General features: G+C 37.8%; 1 protein-coding gene across 5 annotated transcripts in view; it reads right to left on the bottom strand.

Annotated features, from left to right (window-relative positions):
* UNC13B (unc-13 homolog B) overlaps positions 1–23,821 on the bottom strand; it is a 220,767-nt gene that overhangs the window by 195,992 nt on the left and 954 nt on the right. The gene's annotated exons all lie outside the window — the stretch shown is intronic.

Genomic DNA, 23,821 nt, shown 5'->3' with positions numbered 1-23,821 from the left:
CCCAACTTAATCCCATTACTTCCCTCCAAGTATCCATTATCCTGACACTAACTTGTATCATCCCAGTCCAAATTTTTATTTTTATATTTGTATCCATAAACAATATATGGTACTGTTTTTGAATGATTTTAAGTGTTAAATATATGGTGTTGGGGCACCTGGGTGGCACAGTTGGTTGGGCATCCAACTCTTCGTTTCAGCTCTGGTCGTGGTTTCAGGGCTGTGGGATCAAGCACCTTGTTGGGCTCCATGCTCAGTGTTAAGTCTGCTTCGGATTCTCTCTCCCTCTCCCTCTGCTCCTCCCACTCATGCACGCTCTCTCCCTTTCTCTCAAATAGATGAATCTTTAAAAAAAAAAAAAAAAGATGGTGTCATACTGTATCTGTCTGCAACTTGCTTTTCTACCCATTTTGATTTGAGATTGATCATTATTGATAAAGAAAGCTTTGTGTATTCATTTAACTTAGTTAAGTTTAGCATTTCATTTGATGAACATATCACATTTATCCAAACTTCTACCATGGGACTTCTAAGTTCTTGCCATTACAAACAATCCTCCTGCGTGTCTCCCTTGACACAACCACAAGAATTGAAATCACTAGGCTGTAGCACACACATATCTTCAGCTTTACTAGGCATTGCCAAATTGCCCTCCAAGTAGTCATATAAACTTACACTCCCACCTACCATGTATGAGTTCCCAAAACAATACTTTCCCAAAACCTTTCTGTGTCAAGTAATTTTCTAAACTTGAAGTAACAATCCACTTTGTTATTTTATAGCTCTTGGAACAAAGACCAAATCTGTATAAACACAACAAAATACAAGAAAGCCAAAATATCCAAAACGATTTCTTCGAGGCCATCTTTATTTCAGTGCCTATCTACGTTAGGCACTTAATCCCAATGACTTCATAGGAAAATATTTTTTAAACTTTTTTTAACCCTGCCTATGGTAAGAAACATATCTTATAATGCAACAAAGTTCCCATCTGCTTACCCACATACCCATTATATATGTACGCATATTATGAAACAAAAGTCTCACGAAACAATATTTTCCCTGATTAAATGCAGCTCTTTTTTTTCCTGTATCTTTTTCTTCTTTCACCTGCTAAACTGATTTCAGAACTAATGAAGGAGGCCTACAGTTCGGAAAAACACTGCTATAGAGTATATAATTTCCACTTTACAGATAACTAAAACAGTGATGTTAAGTAACTTGTCCAAGGTCTCACACTTAAAACAGTGATATCCGAAATTCAAACCCAGATTTGAAAGCCTATACTTCTTGCAGTCCACAGCTTTCTCCCTGCAGTATTAAAGCCAAAGTCACACCAAATAAACAGCTAAAGCTTCAATTTATGCCCACAAAACCAAGGCAAAGAAAAATAAATAATAAATAAATAAATAAATTTCATAAAATTATGGTGATACAGAGTAATAAAAAAATCAAACTTGCAAACAAGTAATATACCTATGATTTCATTCATACACATTTCTGGAAAAGTCTTAAAAATATCACTGCTAAGCCTCTACTTTACTTCATAGCTATTTATCATAACTTAAACAGAATACTAATGAAGAATAAATATGTTACCCAGTCCTTGAAAAAAAATTCCTGCAAGAATCAACAAGATTTACTACCTATAAGCGTCTTCTCAAACCAAAAGACAAACAAGTACTTACGTCAAACTTCAACTAACAAAGCCAATGACTAATTCTAAAGTAAACACAGTCTGGGTTGTAACTGAGCACATAAAAGTGCTCAAATATACCTTTTTAAATGTTTTCTAAATAAATAAACCTTAGATGGAATACAATCAGATTTCTATGGTTACTATTTATCAGAAATAATTCAAGCTTAATTATATATGGACTGCACAAGGTCAGTCTAGCCATTTATCCACCTAATTCCTTCATTAGGCAGCTGTCTTACAGGCTATAATGGAGTATAAAGAAAAATCAGGACATTATTTAATTCACTCAGCTTAATGTTATAATTTCAATAACTAAAACCATTATAGTAATATACCTTATCTTGTTCATAACTCCTAATTATTTCTTGGTCTTTATTAAAATCCAGTAATTAGGGGCGCCTGGGTGGCTCAGTCATTGGGCGTCTGCCTTTGGCTCAGGTCATGATCCCAGCGCCCTGGGATGGAGCCCCGCATCTGGCACCCCACTCAGCAGGGAGCCTGCTTCTCCCTCTCCTGCCTGTTGCTCCCCCTACTTGTGCTTGTTGTCAACTAGATAAATAAAATCTTTAAAAATAAAATAAAATAGGAGCGCCTGGGTGGCTCAGTCAGTTAAGTGTCTGCCTTCGGCTCAGGTCATGATCCCAGGGTCCTGGGAGGGAGCACATCGGGCTCCCAGCTCAGCGGGGAGCCTGCTTCTTCCTCTCCCTCTGCTCTTCCCCACTGATCGTGCTCTCTACAAATAAATAAATAAAATCTTGAAAAATAAAATAATAAAATAAAATCCAGCAACTATCCTACAGAGAAGTCCACAGGATAACTGTTGATACATATATTAAATCAAATCACATGTTTATTGAACATTACTTATCCTGTAAAAGTTTCCCTAGTCCTGTTTAAGATACCTCAAACTAGCTACAAGCTAGAACTCAAGTAATCAAAGTGTGCGTGTGTCTGCGTGTGTGTGTGGTTTTTTTTTTTAATTTTTAGGTTGGGTTAATACCTTGAAATGTTGATGCTATGTAAACATTATAAATAAAATCCAACGGCAAATTACAAAATGGAAATGTTATTTGCAAGTACTATATACAAATTATCATTAACATACTAATTAACATCAAAATATCAATAATGATAATATACAAAGAGCTCTTACAAATCAATAAAAAACACTAATTTAAAAAAACAGGCAAAAGGCACCAATAGGTGATTCACAAAGAAGATAAATGAATTTCCACTCTAACATGGAAATTTATTTAACTTCATACATGTATAAAATACATTTAGAAAAATTCATGAAAATTACAGCAAAACAAAAATAAAATATCAATAATAGAGACAGAAGACTGGATGCTGGTCAGGGTTTGATGAGATGACCACCCTTACACACAACTCATGAAAATATAAATTGATATGAAGTAGTACATAAAACAAATTCCTTTTCTTTCTATGGAGTAATCTGACAAACTGTATAAAGAACCTTAAAAACTACTCATTCATTGAGGTCTAATAATCCCAACTTCTGGGACTTTGTCCTTGAGATATAATTAGAAATATAACCAGAAATTTATTGACAAGGATTTTTTTTAAGTTTTTATTTTTAAGTAATCTCTATACCCAATGTGGTGCTTGAATCCACAACCCCGAGATCAAGAATCATGCTCCACTAACTGAGCCAGCCAGGCACCCCTCGACAAGGATTTCATTTATTTTACTAATTTTTTGGTTAGTGATTTTTAATAGCTTACCTCCCTTCTCTAGTTGCAACAAAGCATATATTGACCCAGATCTCAAGAAATATAGAAAGCAAGTTTTCTGGACGTTGTAAAATAGCATTCACAGATCATAGCAAGAAACACCTGTTATTGCCCTGAAAGCCTAGAGGTTTTAAGTGACTCTCGACTACAGTACTGCTAGAAATGGCTGGATCATTCCAACCAAAGCAACAGATACTGACACCACAAACTTGTTTGGCACAATCCTCAAATATCAAATATTGGTACCTTATTTCATTTCAGTGATTTATTGTGGTTTATTTCATTACAGTGATCTCTTAACAGTGAGCAAATTAGATTTATTGATATGGCAATTAATACATGCCCTTGTCAATTTTGTTTATTTTTCATATACTTTCTCAAATAGCTTATAAACTGTTATCATAACTTCAATAAATCATCACAGTGGTACATTTTAGCTTACTAGAGTTTTAGCTTACTAGATTCTAAAAATCCTTTCCAATTTCCAAAAAGTAAAGATATAACCTAGAGAAGTCTTATCAAATTCTAATCTATATGATAATATTCCACCAGGAAAAAGAAATCAGGATAAGTTGTACATAAAGTAGGATACAATTTTATGTAAAAAAGTTTATATATACACACACCCTACGCAGAAGACCAGTGGAATTATTATTTTTATTTTTCTCTAGATGATGTATTTCCCAAAATTTCTGAAGTGCACATATATTGCCCATATGAGAAAAAATAACTGTCACCAAAGAGCATTCCCTTATCACTCCCCAGATGAAATCTATTCTATTTCAGTTGTTCCTCTATAATGTCACTTACATTCTGTTCTCTGTCAGGCATATTCTCTCATATTTGTCTTCCCTGTTAGGGTGCAAACTAGTTGGAGGATGAACCGCATGTGTTTATCTTTGTAAGTAACACAATATGGTGTACACAATAAAGCCTTAATATGTATTCTCTCAGGCAGCTTTATGCTTCAGCTGAAAACAGGCATATGAAGTTAACTTCACAGACAGCACTTAGTCTCTTGAATAAACTATTGGATTGGCAGCAACAAAAACTTTCATAGATAGACAGATATAATGCATCTACCAACATGACAGTTCTCTTAACTAGGTATATTCTAGACCAGTATCATTTGCCTAAGGCCAGCAAACCAGCACTTTGCCAGACCTAAACAAGTAGGAAAGTCTACAATTTTATCTCCTGAGTTGTCTTGGTATAGAATGTCCCAATATAATGATTACCTTTCTCATTTCACATGAAAGGTGGCTGTATTTCAGTGGAAGCCCAATTCATTCCCAAATATTTCTTATATCTTAGGTCAGGCCTTTTTTTTTTTTTTTTAAGATTTTATTTATTTTAGAGAGAATCAAGAGTGCACGCATGGGAGCCGGGGGAACAGCAGAGGGAGAGGGAGAAAGAACCTCAAGCAGACTCCCCGCTGAGCAGGGAACCCCATGGAGGCTCAATCCCACAACCTCGAGATTGTGACCTAAGCCAAAACCAACAGTCAGTGGCTTAACCGATTGAGCCACCTATGTGCCCCTTAGGTCAGGATTCATGAATAGTTTCCAGATCCTAAACTTTTCAGAATAATTATACCTACCACTCTGCACTATCTGAGTCTTTTTTAAAACTACACAGTACTTCTTTATCTGTCAATTTGACCCTCACTCCAATCCAGTAAGACTGATACAGGTATTATCTTTCCCCTTTGACGGATGATTCTGAATGAAGTTAAAAGACTAATAGATAAAATTTTAGTCACTACCCCATGAGACTCAAAACAGTGTTCTCCTGAATCCAAAATCCTGGATTTTCCATTATACCACGGCATCCCAAGAATAAAAGGAATTTAAGTTGTGAACGCTATTACAGTAGAGCAGCCATAATGAACTCTCCAATCTATAAAACACCTGTTATTATACTGCCCCTGAATACATCCTTAGCAAACAGAAACCACAGCTATAGTGACACTCTGAATCATAGCCAACAGTGCACCAAGTTATCTTCCCCTAAACATTATTTATAAAGATGTTTTCCATGTTCCAAAGCACTATCCTGTATTATTAATTTTTAGTTTACACTAAGGCTAAAATATCTAAATTCAGCTGTACAGTATGTTAAAGTAGTAATTTCCATGAGCCCAGTGCCCTCATATGTAAAATGAAAATAAACAAGATAATTAGAATTATTTTTTTAAGATTTTTATTTATTTATTTGACAGAGAGAAAGAGACAGCGAGAGAGGAAACACAAGCAGGGGGAGAGGGAGAAGCAGGCCTCCCACTGAGCAGGGAGCCGATGCAGAGCTTGATCCCAGAACCCTGGGATCACAACCAGGGCCGAAGGCAGACGCGTAACGACTAAGCCACCGAGGCACCCTTAGAATTAAATTATTAATGCTTACCTGCTTATTGGAAGACAGCCTGGCAAAGAGAAAAAGCCTCATTAAATGTTAGCTTCAGTATTTCATTGATTCTAAGATGGTGGGATATTTTCTCATTTAACAACTGAAATCAAAATGTGTCTTAAAATCAGTTATGTAGGGGTTTTTTTTCCACCAAAGATGACACACAGATGACCAACACACATATGAAAAGATGCTCAACTAATCATCAGGGAAATGCAAGTCAAAAATGATGCAATATCACCTCAAACCAGTCAGAATGGCTACTATGAAGAAGACAAGAAATAGTAAGTGTTGGAGAGGATGTGAAGAAGGAACCCTCCTGCACTGCTGATGGAAATGTAAACTGGTACAATCACTGTGGAGAACAATATAGAGGTTCCATAAAAAATTAAAAATAGAAATACCATATTGACCCAGTAATTCCGCTACTGGGTATTTACCCAAAGAAAACAAAAACACTAATTCAAAAAGATATATGCATCCCTATGTTTACTGCAGCAGTATTTACAATAGCCAAGATGTGGAAGCAACCCAAGTGTCCACAAATAGATGAATGGATAAAGAAGATATGGTGTATATATACACAATGGAATATTACTCAGCCATAAAAAAGAATGAGACTTTGCTCTTTGTGACAAGATGTATGGACCTGAGGGCATTATGCTAAATGAAATAAGTCAGAGAAAACTAAAAACCATACGATTTCATGTATATGTGGAATCTTTAAAAGAAATTACAAACAACAACAAAAACAGAAACAGACCTTTAACTACAAAGAACAAACTGGTGGGGAGAGAAGGAGGTAGGATGGGGAAAAGGCGTGAAGGAGATGAAGGAGAGTGGGAGGTATAGGCTTTCAGTTATAGAATGAATAAGTCACAAGGATGAAAGGCACAACATAGGGAATATAGTCAATGGTATTGTAATAGCACTGTATGGTGCAGATGGTAACTACACTTGTGATAAACAAGCATAGAATTGTTGAATCACTATGTTGTACACCTGAAACTAATATATCATTGTGTGTCAACTACACTTCAACTTAAAAAAAAAAAAAACTGAAGCAAAAAGAGTCAAAGATGTGTTGTAGTTCAATCAATCATGTTCCTTTCTTAATGGTACATAAAATAATGGTGTGTCTTACAATCTCTGGCTTTTTATAGTCAATGAAACATAGTATATAATAAGTAAATGTTTACCCTGCCACCATTTCTCCACCCAACAGATCCACAAAGAACAGACCAAATCTACACCTCTAACCATGATCTCCCATGTTTCCAACTGTAAAACATGGACTGCAAGCCCCTCAAATTTAACTTGTCCAAAACCAAAATCATCATCTCCCCAGAAGCTGTTATTCTTTCTGTTTCATATTCCAATTAATGACAACACAATGAAAAACCTGACTCCACTTTTATTTACCTCCTTCCTCCACTTCCTCCCGTAGCTGAGGCCTTTCCTGTCTCTTGGATGGAATCGATCACTCCATTTCTACGTCCCATTTTATTTTGCACTTGTTTTAGAAATTACCAAACTGTATCTTGCAATGTATTTAGTTGTATACACAGCTATCTCCCCATCTTGGCTGTTTCTTCAGGCCTATTTCTTACTCACTTTTATATACCCAGGGTGACTAGTTCAATGCCTCACCCATAGTTAAGTGTTCAATAAATGTTGATGGAACTGATCACATCCTCTTTGTTTTTAAATTTCAGAATACTTAAGCCTCTATGGAGGAAAAAAGGACTATCCAAAAGTAAAAGTTATTATAACTTATAAGGGACTTTCCCACATATGATCTCATTTAGAGTTTAATTCTCAACTCAGTGAGCTACACTGAACAGAGAATAACACTTCATTTTAAATTGTAACTTAATAGGGGCCCCGGGTGGCTCAGTTGGTTAAGCCTTCAGCTTGGTCATGACCCGGGGTCCAGGGATCGAGCCCCACATAGGGCTCCCTACTCAGCAGGGAGTCTCCTTCTCCCTCTGCCCCTCCACCCTGCTCCTGTGTGCTCTCTCGCTCTCAAATAAACTCTTTAAAAATAAAATAAATTGGGGCACCTGGGTGGCTCAGTTGGGTCGCTGCCTTCGGCTCAGGTCATGATCCCAGGATCCTGGGATCAAGCCCCACTTGGGGCTCCTTGCTCCATGGAGAGCCTGCTTCTCCCCTGCCTGCCATTCCCCTTGCTTGTGCTTGTTCTCTCCCTATCAAATAAAATCTTAAAAAATAGTAATAAAATAAAAATAAATAAATTGTAGGGGTGCCTGAGCAGCAAAGTCGGTTAAACACCTGTCTTTGGCTCAGATCATGATCTCAGGATCTTGGGATCAAGTCCCGCACTGGGCAACCTGCTCAGTGGGGAGTCTGCCTCTCCCTCTCCAACTGCCTCTCCCCCAGCTTATCCTCTCTTGTGCGCTCCCTCTAATAAATAAATAAAATCTTTAAAAAAAATCAAATAAACTGTAACTTAATAGTCAAGAGGCATACCGAAAGTTTTCAGTGATAGAAAGAAGAACTCAAACTCAAATCTAATTACAAATCCCATGCTTTCCGTTTATAAACTTTTGCCCCTCCCTCAAACTCATTCCTGTTCAATTTCCATTCTAATGTGATGTACAAGGGCCCCATAGTTGGGGCCTCATTTTTTTTTTAAGTAGGGTCCATGCCCAACATGAGGCTTGAACTCATGTCCCTGAGATCAAGAGTCACATGTTCTACTGACTGAGTCAACCAGGTACCCCTCTCTAACCTCATTTTGACCCATGTTTTCTCTTCCTCTCTGCACACCAGCAATACTGCCTTCTTTCAGCTCCTCATCCTCACCACAAGGCCTTTGTACACACTATTTCCTCTGCCTAGAATATTTTTTTTTCCTTCCCTTGCCAGAGTAAGACTTCCTCTTCCTCCAGATCTGAATTCAATCTTCACTTCATTAGGTAAGGCTTCTCTGAACTGAGTAGGTAACTTTTCCTATCATATGTTCTCATTACATTATGTACTCACATTCTCACATCTGTAGTACAAATAACAGTTGTATTTTTCTCTAGTTATAATTTTATTTTAATCGATATGATTCTTCTTGCTTAATGTCTAGCTCCCTCACTAATCAGTATAACTTCCAAGAAGGGTTTTGTTTTAAATACTTTTTTTTTTTTTAAGATTTGATTTATTTGACACAGAGAGAGCACAAGCAGGGGGAGCAGGCAGAGGGAGAGGGAGAAACAGGCTTTCCTTGGAGAAGGGAGCCCGATGCAGGACTCAATCCCAGGACTCTGGGATCACCACCTGAGCCAAAGGCAGATGCTTAACTGACTGAGCCACCCAGGTGCCCCTGTTTTATTTTTTAATCACAACTGTGCCCCAAGTACCTGGCACAATAGCTGCTGAAAGAATGAGTAAATGAAACCTTCAGCACTCCACTCACACTTGCTAAACCATCCCCACCCCTCATTTTCAGCTGATAACCTTGCATCCTACTTTATAGGGAAATCATTCATCATGTCTCCTTTACCCCCTTCTCATCCTGACTTTCCCCCTCAGGCTCCAAACATCCAAGTATCCTCTCAAGACGCACTCAACCCTTCTCTTTATTGTAATTCTTCTGAATGAGGAGCCTACAGTAGCTAATTCCACTTCGCTTCCCAGATACTCCTGGAACCACTGTAATATGATGCTGAAACTGCTCTAGTTTTCAAATCCAGTGACCTTGCTTTGTTTATTCTCAACCAGTATCATTCATCTCTAACATCCAATCATCCCTTCTTAAAATTCCCTCTACTCCAGACTTCGGGCACAGACACAGCATTCTCCATTTTCCTGCAGTTCTCATCACCTATCAACCTTTCTTTTGCCCGTTCCTTCAGTTACACCATTAGCTCATTTTTCTCCTCTTTTATCCTCTATACAGACAGGCAATTTTATTCAAGCTAATGGCTTTATACTACCAAATACCTACAACTCCCAAGTATTTATCTCTAACAAGACTTCTCAAGCTATAGATCTACATTCTCAGGTATTATTTTCAAAGGTCATCTTGCAAGGAGATTATTGATACTTTCATCTCAACATATCTTATACGTAACTTACTCTACAGACACCACAAACTCAACTGAATCTACCAGATTTTTTTCCTCTCTGTATTTTCTTCCTCAAATGAGAAATCTAGGATGACTTCAGCTTCATAACTTAGATGAATAGATGGCATAAAGCTGAATGAGAACCATTAATACTATTTTTATAGTAAAATAAGCACTCATTTTAGGCCTGGGAGAGTGCTAATCATTGTTACAATAATTACCTCAGCAACATTTTGCTATAGATATTTTTACCATCTCTAGTACTACCACCCTAGTCCAAGTCACTATCCATCTCTTACCTGAATGCTCCAAGTGGGCCCCTGCTTCCAGCGTTGCTAGCCATGGCTTCCCACCCCAGTTTACTCACCACAAACTTACCACTTGTAAAACATAAATCAAAGCATTGTTCTTGCTTAAAGCCATTCAGTTAGGTCCAATGCTGTTTAGAGTAACATCAAACTCTTGGGGCACGTGGGTGGTTCAGTCGGTTAAGCATCTGCCTTTGGCTCAGGTCATGATCCTGGGGTCCTGGGATTGAGCCCCCACATCCAGCAACTCGGTCAGTGGGGAGCCTGCTTCTCTCTCTTCATCCCCTTCTCATGCTTTATCTCTCTCTCAAATAAATAAATCTTAAAAAAAAAAAATCCAACTCTGGTACAAACTACAGAATCTTGTATGACTTAGTCTCTGCCTACCTGTCACCCTAACTTCCAATAATCCTTTTTTCCTCCTTCCCCTCAAATTCCCTCTGCTTAAAAAACTTACCTCAGATCTCGACTGATAATTTCATCTCATCATTCAGGTCTCAGCTCAAATGCCACCACCCTGATGAGGGCTTCCTGGACAATTAATTCTATTTCAAATAATTCTTCCATTCAGATCACTCTCAGTCCCTTACCTTACTTTCTTCACTCATTTAGGCTTAATTATTCATTTATTTTATTTCTGTATCTTCCCTTAATAGAATGAAACTCCATTAAGAAGAGGGACTTAAGGAGCACCTGGCTGGCTCAGTCAGCAGAGCATAAACTCTTAATCTCCAGACCATGTCCGGCCTACAGCTTAGTGAAAAAACAAGCAAAGAAAAAAAGAATAGGAACTTAATACTTCCGGAATAGATATATGAATATTAAAGATGTAGAAATTAAGATTCAGTGAGAGTAACATATGTAAGGGCACACAACTCATAAGCGGCAGAGATGTATATTCACCAACTCAGGTCCATCTAAAACCAAAGCTTTTTAATATCTACCCTATATTACAGTCATAAAAACACAGTGAGACTAAAAGCTAGAAAGACAGACTGGAGAATACGATCAGATAGGTGAAGACATTTAAGATCCAAAAGCAGAGCACCATTCCAAGGAGTGGCACGCTTTATGATGTGACCATGGGTGTGGATGACTGAAAGGAGGTGTACATAGATGCCTATATCTGTATCATTTATCCCCTTCTCCTTAGCAAGCAGATTTCCTTTATTCTTTTGTACATGAAAGCCCTACAAGTCTTAATAGAAATCACCTAAGTGACTAGCCCTTTGATTAAATCATTTTTATCCCCCCTTAATCACATATAAAAGCAATTATCTTGCCATTGTCCAACTGCTAGCCCCTCCTTAGCTTCTATGCAGCCCTTCCTCACTCACCGTCCTCTAGCGTCTTTCTTTTCAACATCACTCACAATAAAACACTATAAAAATTAATAAAGCTGGGATGCCTGGATGGCTCAATATGTCCAGCATTTGGCTCAGGTTGTGATCTCAGGATGGTGAAATCGAGCCCCGACTCGGGTCCCACTCCACCCCACCCCGACCTACCCCACGGGTCCCCACCCTGCCCCACCCTACCCCACCAGGGGGGCAGGCCCCACCCCACGGGGGAGAAGGGCCCCTCCCCTCCACTCGAGCTCTTTCACTCTAAAAGAAATAAAATCTTTTTTTAAAAAAATTAATAAAGCAAACACTTCCAAGAGAAAATTAACAGCCCAACACAATCCAAAGGCCTCTCTCCTCTCCAGTCCCAAATAAGTACTTACTGCACAGAAATAGAAGCCACAAAAACAGCACAAGAAAACAAAACAGGCTTTTCTTGGAAATCGGTATTTCCTAATGACCCAGAACTGCTTTTCCCTATTTATAATATTCTTCAGAAGAAAAGAGTATATACATACACACTAACACAAACCTGTTCCTGTCATATTTTGACCACATTTTTTATCACTGTGGGGTTCACTAACACAAAAAAAGCCCTCATGACTCTTTTCCTTTGATGCCATGGGCCTCTATCACATGTTCAGTGGATAGTTGCTTTTGGAGATAACATGAGAATGAACATTCTATTTTTACTGAAGATAAATAGAAAAATGAAATAGTTTCCTTGCTAAACTGAACACGAAATTCTACCGTACGCAATTATTCCATTTCTCCGTAATCATAAAGAATCTTAAAGCAGGAAATGCAAAGCTGGTTATCTAGCTTTCCTCATCCAGAGCAGCTACACCTAAATATTCCATACAGAAGGAAACAGGACTTATTTTTAAGAGACCTAGAAAAATGAATTTCACTGCTTTTCTGCAACAGTTCAAATCTCATAAAAAAATTTTAATTTACATTCAATCTAAATTACTCCTGCTAGGATTTAAGTGCCTTTAATTTCTCCCCCACTTAATCCAGTTTACACACTGTCACCAGATTAATAAATACACTAAAGCAGTGCTTTCATTATGTCAGGCAGATGCAAATTTAACAAACCCACATGCATGACACTGTCTCAGCCACTTGGACAAATAATGTTCTACTTAATCTTTAATTTTTTTTAAGATTCCTTTATTAGAGAGAGAAAGCACAAGAGGGGGTCAGAGGAGCAGCAGGCTCCCCACTCAGCGGGGACTCAATCCCAGGACGCTGGGATCATGACCTGAGTTGAAGGCAGATGCTTAACCAACTGAGCCACCCAGGTACCCCCTCTTTTTTTTTTTTTTTTAAGTAGGCTAGGGCTTGAACACCATGACCCTGAAATCAAGAGTCACATGCTCTACTGACTGATCCAGCCAGCAGCCCCTGTTCTATTTAGTCCTTATAACACTCCTATTATGCAGAATATTTGAATATTATTAAGTATGTCCTACAAGGTGCTTATAAGTTACAGGGAGCCAAAAGTCAAACAATATTTAACCAGGTAATCAAAATTTATTTCACCAAAGAGAGACACAATGTGTTTTCTGATGTTGATACCCTGAGAAGGACACAACATCAACTAAGTAGTACTCCAATTCAGGATGCTTAACATCAGACAAACCAAAAATGATGAACATTCCACTAAAAAAGGAGAGGAGGGGGGATTGTATCCTTTAAAAAAAAAAAAAAAAGAGGCCAATGTTGCAAAAAAAAAAAAAAATTGTTTTAAGGCTATGGAAATGTTCTGTATTGAAGGAGGCTAAAGAGACATGACCACTAAATGGAAAGCCAACTCTGAGACTGGATCCTATCCTGGAAAAGAAAAATGTGATAATGGATATTTGACAACTGGGACAACTGACAAAAATGAATATAACTGGCAGATTAAATAAAATTATTGTATCATGTATGGTGACTAACATAATAAAAAATATTAAAAATAATAAAAAAATAAAAAGTATTGTATCATTGCTAAATTTACTGAAAGATTACTGTGGTTATGTCAAAGACCATCTTTATTGTTAGGAAATATACAATGAAGCATTTAGGGAATAGAGAGCAACGTTGTCTGAAACTTACCACCAAGCAACTGTTCTTTGTATCATTTTTACTTTTGCAACTTTTCTAGCAGTCTGACATTATTACTAGATAAAAAATTTTATAAAAAATTACTGACATGAGAAAATGCATGTGAAAATTGATCTCAAGAAAAAAGGGGTGGGTAGAGTGGCCAAACAGTATGGGGAGGGTGCCTAAAAGGATACACATCAAAATATGAACAGTAAGAAGCTGCTAGTGGCAAAGACAAACAATTTGTACATAAATAATAACCATACATAGGCTGAAATACGCTTAAATCTATGACTTCATAATAGTACTGAAGACAATAGCAACTAATTAGTCACTGTTAGAGAATGCTGAGACCAAATCACTATTTTGAGAATTAAATAAATAAAAGGAAAGAACCAAGCATTTATCCTGACTTTCCTGTAAAAACCCACTGTGTAGCTAAATAGTAAATCTGAGGAAGTTTCTCAGGGAACCTGGGTGGCTCAGTCAGTTGAGCGCCCAACTCTTGATTTAGGCTCAGGTCATGAACTCAAAGTTGTGGGATCAAGCCCTAAGACAGGCTCCATGCTCAGTAGGGAGTCTGTTTCTCTCTCTTTCTCTCCCCCTCTCCCTCTACCCCTCCCCCTGCTTGCGCACCCTAAAATAAATAAATCTTTAAAAAATATATGGGGTAGTTTCTCTTTATTGAAATATTCCAGCTAACAAATGAAAGAATTATTAGATTATCACCATTTTGCAGCCCCTAATGAATCTGCTAGACATTAAGCATCAACAGGCACCAACAACACCAACCAAAAAAAAAAAAAAAAAAGGAGAGACAACCAGACATTCTGAGCCTTCCGATGAAGAACCCAACATTACTCATGAAGTAGCTTTAACAAAACAAAACAAAAAAAGCAGTATGCTCAAGTCTCTAACATCAACATTATACGAAATATATATATAGGGTTTTTTAAAATATTTTTTATGTATTTATTTATTTATTTGACGGGGTGGGGTGGGGAGTGAGCACAAGCAGAGGGAGTGGCAGAAGGAGAGGGTGACGCAGGCTCCCTGCTGAGCAGGGAACCCAACGTGGGGCTCAATCCCAGGAACCTGGGATCATGACCTAAGCCCAAGGCAGACGCTTAACAACTGAGCCACCCAGGCGCCCGGAAATATATATATATATAGTTTAAGACTCAAGAACATGTTAAACTATGCCATAAAGATACAATCAGCAAAATCCAGACTGAGAGACAAGACAAATGACCCAGTTTCTTCAACAAAGAAGTTGCAAAGAACAAAAAAAGAGTAGGAGAGATGGAGATGAAACCTAAAGATTAAGAGGCCCAAAAGAACTATCAACCAAAAGCAATGTGTAGACCTTATTGCGGTCCTGATTCAAACACTCAAACTGTAAAAAAGAAAAAAATTGTAATATTTATGAACAAACTATAAATTCAAACACTGGATATTTGGTGGAATTAAGGAATTTTCTAAAATGTGATACTGGTTTTGTGGGGGGGGTTAATCCTTATCTTTTGGAGATACATACTGAAATGTTTACAGATGAAATGATGGTGTATGGATTTGCTTCAAATAGAGAAAGAAGGGAGACTGGATGGGGTTATTAAAAAAATGAGAGCTGATAAATGTTGAAGCTGGGTGACAGGAACCTGCAGGTTCATTACACTGTTCTACCTACTTTAATATATTTTAAATTCTCCACGGTAAGTTTAAAAAACAAACAAAATATTAACAGTAATACTGAGGGATGGGATTTTAAGATTTTTGGGTTTTGTCCTTTGTGCTGTTTTACTTTAGCACTTTCCCATATTTTCAAGTGGTCTTCATTAAGCCTGTAATAATGTCTGTAAGCTCTGTGATGGCACAGACCACATTTACCTAGTTCCCCTACCTCTATATTCTCAGTGCGCCCAATGGTGCCTGGCATATACCAAGCTGATAAATACTTGAATGATGGTATTTCTTTTTTAAAGTACATAATGCCAGTAAGTTCAGGGACTAGGCTGTTATCTTTATTCAACATTATAAGCATTAACTCAGTATTTCTTTCAATAAAATGTTGGCCACAAACTTTAGTCTTAAATGTGAGACATCATCTCAAGTATAATAGATCTCTTCAGGTCATGAAAAAAAAAAATACACACACACACACACACACACACACACACACACACATTATCAAGGCTGCAGGATTAACATGTAAAAATTATGTATTAATGCCTGTGAAATGGTTTGATAACCTGGCCAAATGCTGAGAATTAAGGGCCATCCAATCCTTTTTTTTTTTTTTTTTTTTTTTTTTTTTAAGATTTGAGAGAAAGAGCAAGCACACTCATACACAAGCAGGGGGGAAGGGGCAGAAGGAGAGGGAAAGAATCTTAAGTAGACTCCCCTCAGAGCAGGGCCTGCAGTGGGGCCTGATCTCACCACTCTGAGATCATGATCTGAGCCAAAATCAAGAGTTGGCCACTCCACCGACTGAGCCACCCAAACGCCCCTCAATTCTCTTTTTTAAAAAATGAATATCAGAGGGGCACCTGGGTGGCTCAGTCAGTTAAAAGTCTGGCTCAGTCATGATCTAAGGGTCCTGAGATCAAGCCCTGAGTGGGGCTTCCTGCTCAGCAGAGAGTCTGCTTGTCCCTCTCCCTCTGTTCCTCCCCCACTCGTGCTCTCTCTCAAATAAATAAATAAAATCTTTTAAAAAATGAATATTAGAAAAACAGTTACTAGGAGAGTAAATTGGTAGATTTTGGAAAACTGTTCTATCTTATCAACTACAGTTGAACATAACCATAACTTACAACCCAGAAATTTTAATTCCAGATACATATACACCATATATATACCCAACAGAAATACATACAAGGTAGGACCAAAAGATATAAATGGTAAGATGGGGAAGAAATATCCAAAGATAAATAAACTGTGGTATATTCATATAATGAGACACTATACAGCAACTAAAAAAAAAAAGAAAAAGAAAAATCAATGAACCACAGCCATGCATTAAGTGGAAACATCTGACAAGCATGTTAGGCAAAAGCAGCCAGTCAGAAAGAAATACTGTATAATTCCTTTTATTAAGTTCATCGTCAATTATATCTTAATTTTTTTAAGGATTTTATTTTTAAGTAATCACACCCAATGTGGGGCTTGAACTCACAACCCCATATCAAGAGGGGGCATGCCCTACCAACTGAGCCAGCCAGCCAGGTGCCCCTATATTTTGATTTTTTAAAAAATTCAAAAACAAGCAAAACTTTATACTCAATTTTGCTATGAACCTAAAACTGCTCTTAGAAAATGAAGTTTATTGGGGCACCTGGCTGGCTCAGTCCAGAGAGCATGCAACTCTTGATCTCGGGGTTGTATGAGTCCCATGTTGGGTGTAGAGATTACTTAAAAATATAATATTATTTTTAAAAATTAAGCTTATTAAAAAAAAAACAAGTTAAACTACTCTGGTGTCAGAATCAGATAATGTTAGCTTTGGGAAAGTGGAAGGAAATAATGATTGACAGGAATACTAAGATGGGCTTCTGAAGTGTTAGCAGTGTTCTACTTCTTGACCAAAGTAATTGTCATGTGAGTATGTTCACTTTGTGATAATTCAGTGAGACATAAACTTAAGATCTGTGTGCTTTTCTGTACATATACTATAAATCAATTTAAAAAATGTTTGATATACAAATAGCAATCTTCCCTGACTTTTTATAAAGACAGTCCACTAGACTGAATAAAACATTCCCCAAACTTTAAGAATCTTGCTTTGAATGCTAGAAAAAAATAGTGCAGTATCACCCCACTCCAGTAAGAACTTAACTTATTCTGCTTATCCTAGGTCAGACCTAATAGTTCTAACTTGGGATTTATCTAAGAAAGGAGATTTTTGTTTTGTTGTTTAACTTTTATTTGCATTTATTTTATGACTTACTCCTGGACCATAAATTTTTGTTTCTTTAGGGGTATCTTTTTCTTTTGTGCAACCTCCTCTTCTGCTTTAGGAACAACCCTCTCTTTTCAGTAAGAATCACCTCAATTTGGCAGGGAGAGTTCACGTATGGGTTAACCCAACCATGAGCTCTGTAAGTTCTGTATCTCATGGGCTTTGTTCACCTGGATGTGCTCAATGACCACAGAATCTACATCTAAACCCTTGAATTCAGCATTACTCTCTGCATTTTTAAGCATGAGCAGTAAAAATTCAGCACATTTTGGGCCACCAACCCTGTGTCCGGCTCCACTGTTTGGCCTGGGCATACCTACCAACTCCATTCTAGCAACAGAATGGCACGCAATACTTCAGTAAAGTGATCCTTCAGGTACTTGGTGGCTTTTCAGATATGCATATCCTTGATGGCCTGGGCAGTTTCACATGTGTACTTAAACTGAACACGAAGCTTTGAACCTCCTGATTTGTGAGATTTTGTAGGATTTTCTTGTTCAAGGAAACAGCAAACCATTTGCAGAGACCATCTCAAGCTTCTTACAGGAAGAGAGAAGAAAGGAGATGTTTTAAAACCCATATAGATTCCTTGGGCTCTTATCTACTATATAGATATGAATCATAAACAGGCAGAGAGAAGGTACTCAACAAATATTTACTAATGATACACAGCCCAAACTTTAAACAAATTCACATACCAAAGTCTGAAATACATAGCACAGGCAAAATAAGGTAAAAACTCAGCTTATTGGCCTAAAAAGTACAACTTCCAGAAACCCCACTTTTAGAAACTAAGAAATTACAGAAGGTACTGCTTTTTAGGAAGAGAACAATTCATGACAACAGCTATCCATAGTAGAGGAAATTGGTTCTTTCCCCTTTCACTGCTGCTGGGCTCAGACAAGGCAGAATGAACTTCCTGATGCCATAGCTAAGTGAAAGGAACCCAACAGCAACTCTGCTTTTAAGGGCAGGAACTAACTACTCAAACCATGATGTGATAGAAACCCAGCAGCAAGAGTTAGCAGAGGCAGATGAAAATACTAGGGAAAAAATAAGATGTGAAGAAAATACCTGACTAATCTTAGGACTGAAAATTCTAAAATCATTACTATTCTGGGGCACCTGGCTGGCTCAGTCAGTGGAGTGCAACTCTTGATCCTCAGAGTTGAGTTTGAGCCCCATGTTGGGTATAGAGAATACTTAAAAAATAGATAAAATCTTAAAAAAAAAAAAAAAAAAAGGAAGGAAGGAAGGAAGAAAATCATTACTATTCCTGCTTTCCACCATGGCAGTAAACTAAAATATATCTGAGGTCTCCCCAGCCTAGAATTGACCTACAACCAATATGTGTCCTGAATGTCCATCAGAATTCACTTTCTTTTTAAGTTTTTTTTTTTTATTTATTTGATAGAACGAGCGAGAGAGTTCGTGCGCGAGTGAGCACCAGCAGAGGGGAGAGGGAGAAGCAGGCTCCCCACAGGGAACCCGATGCCAGAGGTTAACACAGAACTCCGAGATCATGACCTGAGCCAGAGGCAGATGCTTAACGGACTGAACCACCCAGGCACCCCCAGAATTCACTTTCTAGAAGTTTCCCAGTATTCTTTCAGTTAATTAGGTAACTAATAAATGATGATAAATATAAGCTTTTCTAAGGGCAAGTCAACATAAATGACTTGGTATAGTTCTCATCACTAGTGACATTGTCTTAAAACACAAATAATGTTCAATATGGAAAATAATTTTGCAAAAAAAGTTTTGGAAATGTATTTTTTAAGTTATTTAAATTCTAGTTACAGTGTAATACTAGTTTCAGGTGTACAATATAGTGATTCAGCATTTCCATACATCACCCAGTGTTCATCCATTAAACGCAACTCCTTAATCCCATCACCTATATTACTTGCCCACCCACCCGCCTCTATTCTGGTAGCCATTTGTTCTCTATGGTTGAGAGTCTACTTCTTGGTTTGCCTCTCTTTTTTTTTCCCCTTTGCTCATTTGTTTTGCTTCTTAAATTCCACATTTGAGTGAAATCATATGGTATTTGTCTTTCTCTGACTTATTCTGCTTAGCATAATACTCTTTAGCTCCATCCACGTTGTTGCAAACGCCAAGATTTCACTCTTTTCTATGGCTGAGTAATATCCTACTCTGTGTGTGTGTGTGTGTGTGTGTGTGTGTGTGTGTGTGTGTGTACACACCACATCTTTTTTATCCACTCATCAATCAATGGACACTTGGGCTGTTTCCATAATTTGGCTATTGTAAATAATGCTGCTATGAACACTGGGTGCATGTATCAATATGGAAAATAATTTTTAAGTAATACAAAGAAGATTTTTTAAAAAGAAGAGTACGTGGAAATCATAGGGCAAACTTACAAAAGCTGAGGTCTTTGGGCTTCTTGATAGGCATAAAATATTTCCTACTGGTAAGGACCTGCCTCTATAGAGGATGCTGATCTGAGAGATGCAGAGGCATCTGATTTGCTAATGGGTCCAGCTGAGTGTAATTATGCCAAGAAAACAACAATGAGCAAACCACACACAAAGTCCGGGTGGAAAGCTGATTGGAGATCTCCAAACATAACAAATCCACAAGGATGTTCATGGTAACGTTGTAATAGCAAAATGAAAAAAACTATGACTGTCCATCAATATGAAACTGGTTAAATTACATATGCTTATAAATGTGTATGGAATTATACATGGAATTCTCTGCAGCTATTAAAAAGAATGATTTAGGGGTGCCTAGGTGGCTTAGTCAGTTAAGCATCTGCTCTCAGCTCCAGTCATGAAGTCAGGGTCCTGGGATTGAGCCCCAGAGGGGCTCCCTGCTCAGCAGGGAGTCTGCTTCTCCCTCTCCCTCTGCTTCCCCCCCACTCGTGCCCCCTCTCTCTCAAATAAATAAATAAAATCTTTTAAAAAAAAAGAAAAAATAAATATGGAAAGACTCAATTCTCAATATTCTTATAATTTTTTTGGAAAAACTAGTGACAAATACCAAAACCCCAAAAGTTAAAGAAAATCCTTGATTTAGTTTACTCAAGTTGCTCATGTGGTACTAGACCCTATGGAAGCAAAAAGATCTTAGTATGAGGAAAGTTGTGCCAAATTTTTAAAGAAAGACTAAGTGAATTCTATGAAAGGGCGGTTTCTTAAAATTCATCAAGTCTAACCTCCCACTCAGTGTTGACATCTCTTTTAGAACACCCTTAGCACTCATTCAGTTTCTGTTTAAAATGTCCTTTAAAAATAAAAACAAAACCTCCTAAGTAGTCCATTCCCTTTGTTAAAAACAATTCTAACATTCTTCCTTAAACTAAAATCGTTTCTTATAATTTTTTAAATTTAAATTCAATTAGCCAACATATAGTACATCATTAGTTTCAGATGTAGAGTTTCTTATAATTTTCAATCACTGGTCAACTTGTCCCAGATCCACACTCTGGAATGAAATTTTGTTTTTGTTTTTTAAGTAATCTCTACATCCAACATGGGGCTCAAACTCACAATCCCGAGATCAAGAGTCGAATGGTCCATCGACTGAGCCAGCCAGGCACCCTTGCAATTAAGTTTTTTTAAAATAATTTTCATCTGGGGCGCCTGGGTGGCACAGCGGTTAAGCGTCTGCCTTCGGCTCAGGGCGTGATCCCGGCGTTATGGGATCGAGCCCCACATCAGGCTCCTCTGCTATAAGCCTGCTTCTTCCTCTCCCACTCCCCCTGCTTGTGTTCCCTCTCTTGCTGGCTGTCTCTATCTCTGTCGAATGGATAAATAAAATCTTTAAAAAAATAATAATAATTTTCATCTGTTACAATCCTTTCCCTCTTAAATCGCCTCAAAACTAAACCTCTCAATTCTTCAAATGTTTTCTACACCCTTCATTGTTCTCATGATTCTCCTCTGAAGAAATCCTACTTTTTCAATGTGCCTCTTAGAATCAAATACTCTGAATGAACACAAAATTCCAGATCTGATCTAACCACTCTCATTTTGTCTGGGTCACCATAAACAGCAGTAGAAAAGTTGCCTGGCAGTATACAATTCATTGCCAAATTAGTGGTACTGTTCAGACCATAAGTAATTTATATTTAAAGGAGTCTGAAGTTTAAGAGTGTAAAGGGGAAAAAGGTCACTGAGGACAGGAACTCAGGAACTTTCCAACAAAAAAAGTAGACTAAGCTGGGAAAGGAAGAATAAATTTTTGATACAGAAAATTCAAAAAAGAATATTTCAGGGGATACAAACGCAGAACAGGGATGCAAAGGCAGAAATGAGCAGAGTTAGTGCTACGGCTAAATATCTGTATAAGGATAGGCAAGAATATCGGGCCAAAAAGGAGGGCTGGAGTCAGACTATTGAGAGACCTTAACCTGTAGGCAATAAGGCATGATTAAAGGGTTAGATCAAGAAACTGACTTTTTTTTTTTTAAGATTTATTTATTTTTGAGAGAGAGAGAACACGCACACAAGCACAAGTCGGGGGGAGGGGCAGAGGGAGAAGCTGACTCCCCACTGAGCAGGGAGCCCAATGCAGGACTCAATCCCAGGACCCCGGGATCATGACCTGAGCCTAAGGTAGATGCCTAACCGACTGACCCACCCAGATACCCATCTTCTAGTGATTTTCAATGACACTGTGCCTTTCGTAATTTTGTATTTCTCAGGAGAGATACTGTTTCTTACAATTTTCAATCACTGGTCAACTTGCCCCAGTTCTGTCCTCTGAAATGAAGTTTTGTTTTAGTTGTTTTTTTTTTTTTAAGTAATCTCTATACCCAACGAGGGGCGCCTGAAACTGACTTCTTTAGATGTCTGGGGATAATTAAATGCCAGTATGCCAATTTCTACATCAGTTTCTACTACTGTTTGAACTTTGACTACAGGGAAAAAATTTCTAATTCAATTCTACTCCAAGGTGAACTGATACTGAGGTATATAGTATCATTACACAGGCTTCTTTCATAACATGAACATTCCTAACTGCCAAAATATAATGCAGTAATATCATTTTAGAAAGATTTATTTTGATCCATTTCTGTAAGTTTCCCCAGAATGGATACTTTGCCATTTAATATGAATACCTCTGTACGAGGTACCTGTTTGTTTCAGTAATTAATAATCTTCAGGATCTCCATTCAAAAGACAATGGTCTGCTGGTTTCCCGTCCCCCAGGTTCAAAAGAAGAGAGATTCGACTAACATAATGTGAAAAGGGAAAGAGGTTAGCTAAACAGCAGAATTTCTAGACAAGGAAAGTTGCCCAATATTAGAACAGCGGCAGCTCCTACTCTTAAGTTATTTAAATGCAATTAAGTAGGAAATTCTGGTTTAATAGTGTTGCTGCCTACAGAGTCTTTCATAAGGACCAGCACTGTAATACGGTATAGCAGTAGAGATTTAAATTGTCCAAGAGATGCTGTAAAACCCAACCTCCCAAATCCTGCCACTCAACAGCAGGGATCTAAAGGAATAAATAGATTCCCAGCTGCTAAGAGAAAATGTCTTACTAAAAGCAAAGCAAAATTCTCGTTAATGAAAAAATCAACCATGAAGAAAAAAAATTGTCTCGTAATCCCTGGAAATAGTCAAATCCATTTTGGGTTAATGGAGATTTAACAAAACAGTGGAAGAGAACAGAGCAAAACAGTTCCCTTTGCCAGCAGCTGGGGGAAACACCCATCAGAGAGATCACAAATAACAATGCTTCTAATCCACAGAGCCAAAAGAAACATGAACTCTAACTATCCAGTGAAGGGTACCAGGAAAAGGCCCTTGGAGATAAATTCTCTCTCTCACCATCAAGTTGCCTTCTCCTACATCTTATTGAACACTGATATGATAGGCTGTAACTTAAATTTTCCAAGATCAAATTCAATGGGTAATCCAAACCCTGCTTTTTCTAATCAGATAATCTCTAAAATCACAGTACTCGCATGCATTTATTCAAAGCCAGTACTTAGCTTCTGTGTTGGGCACCAACAATACAAAAACCAGTAAGAAACAGTCTCTACCCCCACAGAGCTTAATCCATGCACCTTGCCTCATCTTAAACCCCAAAGCTCTTGCCTTAAAATATCTTCTTAGTTGGGTCAAGAGTCCTCAGCGAAAAAGCAATAAAGGCCCTTTAGCTACTGTAATAGAAGGTAAAACAAAAAAACAAAAAAACTATATAT

Source organism: Ailuropoda melanoleuca, chromosome 7, assembly GCF_002007445.2.
Source record: "Ailuropoda melanoleuca isolate Jingjing chromosome 7, ASM200744v2, whole genome shotgun sequence".
Lineage (NCBI taxonomy): Eukaryota > Metazoa > Chordata > Mammalia > Carnivora > Ursidae > Ailuropoda > Ailuropoda melanoleuca.
This window is presented reverse-complemented; position numbering and strand designations above follow the sequence as displayed.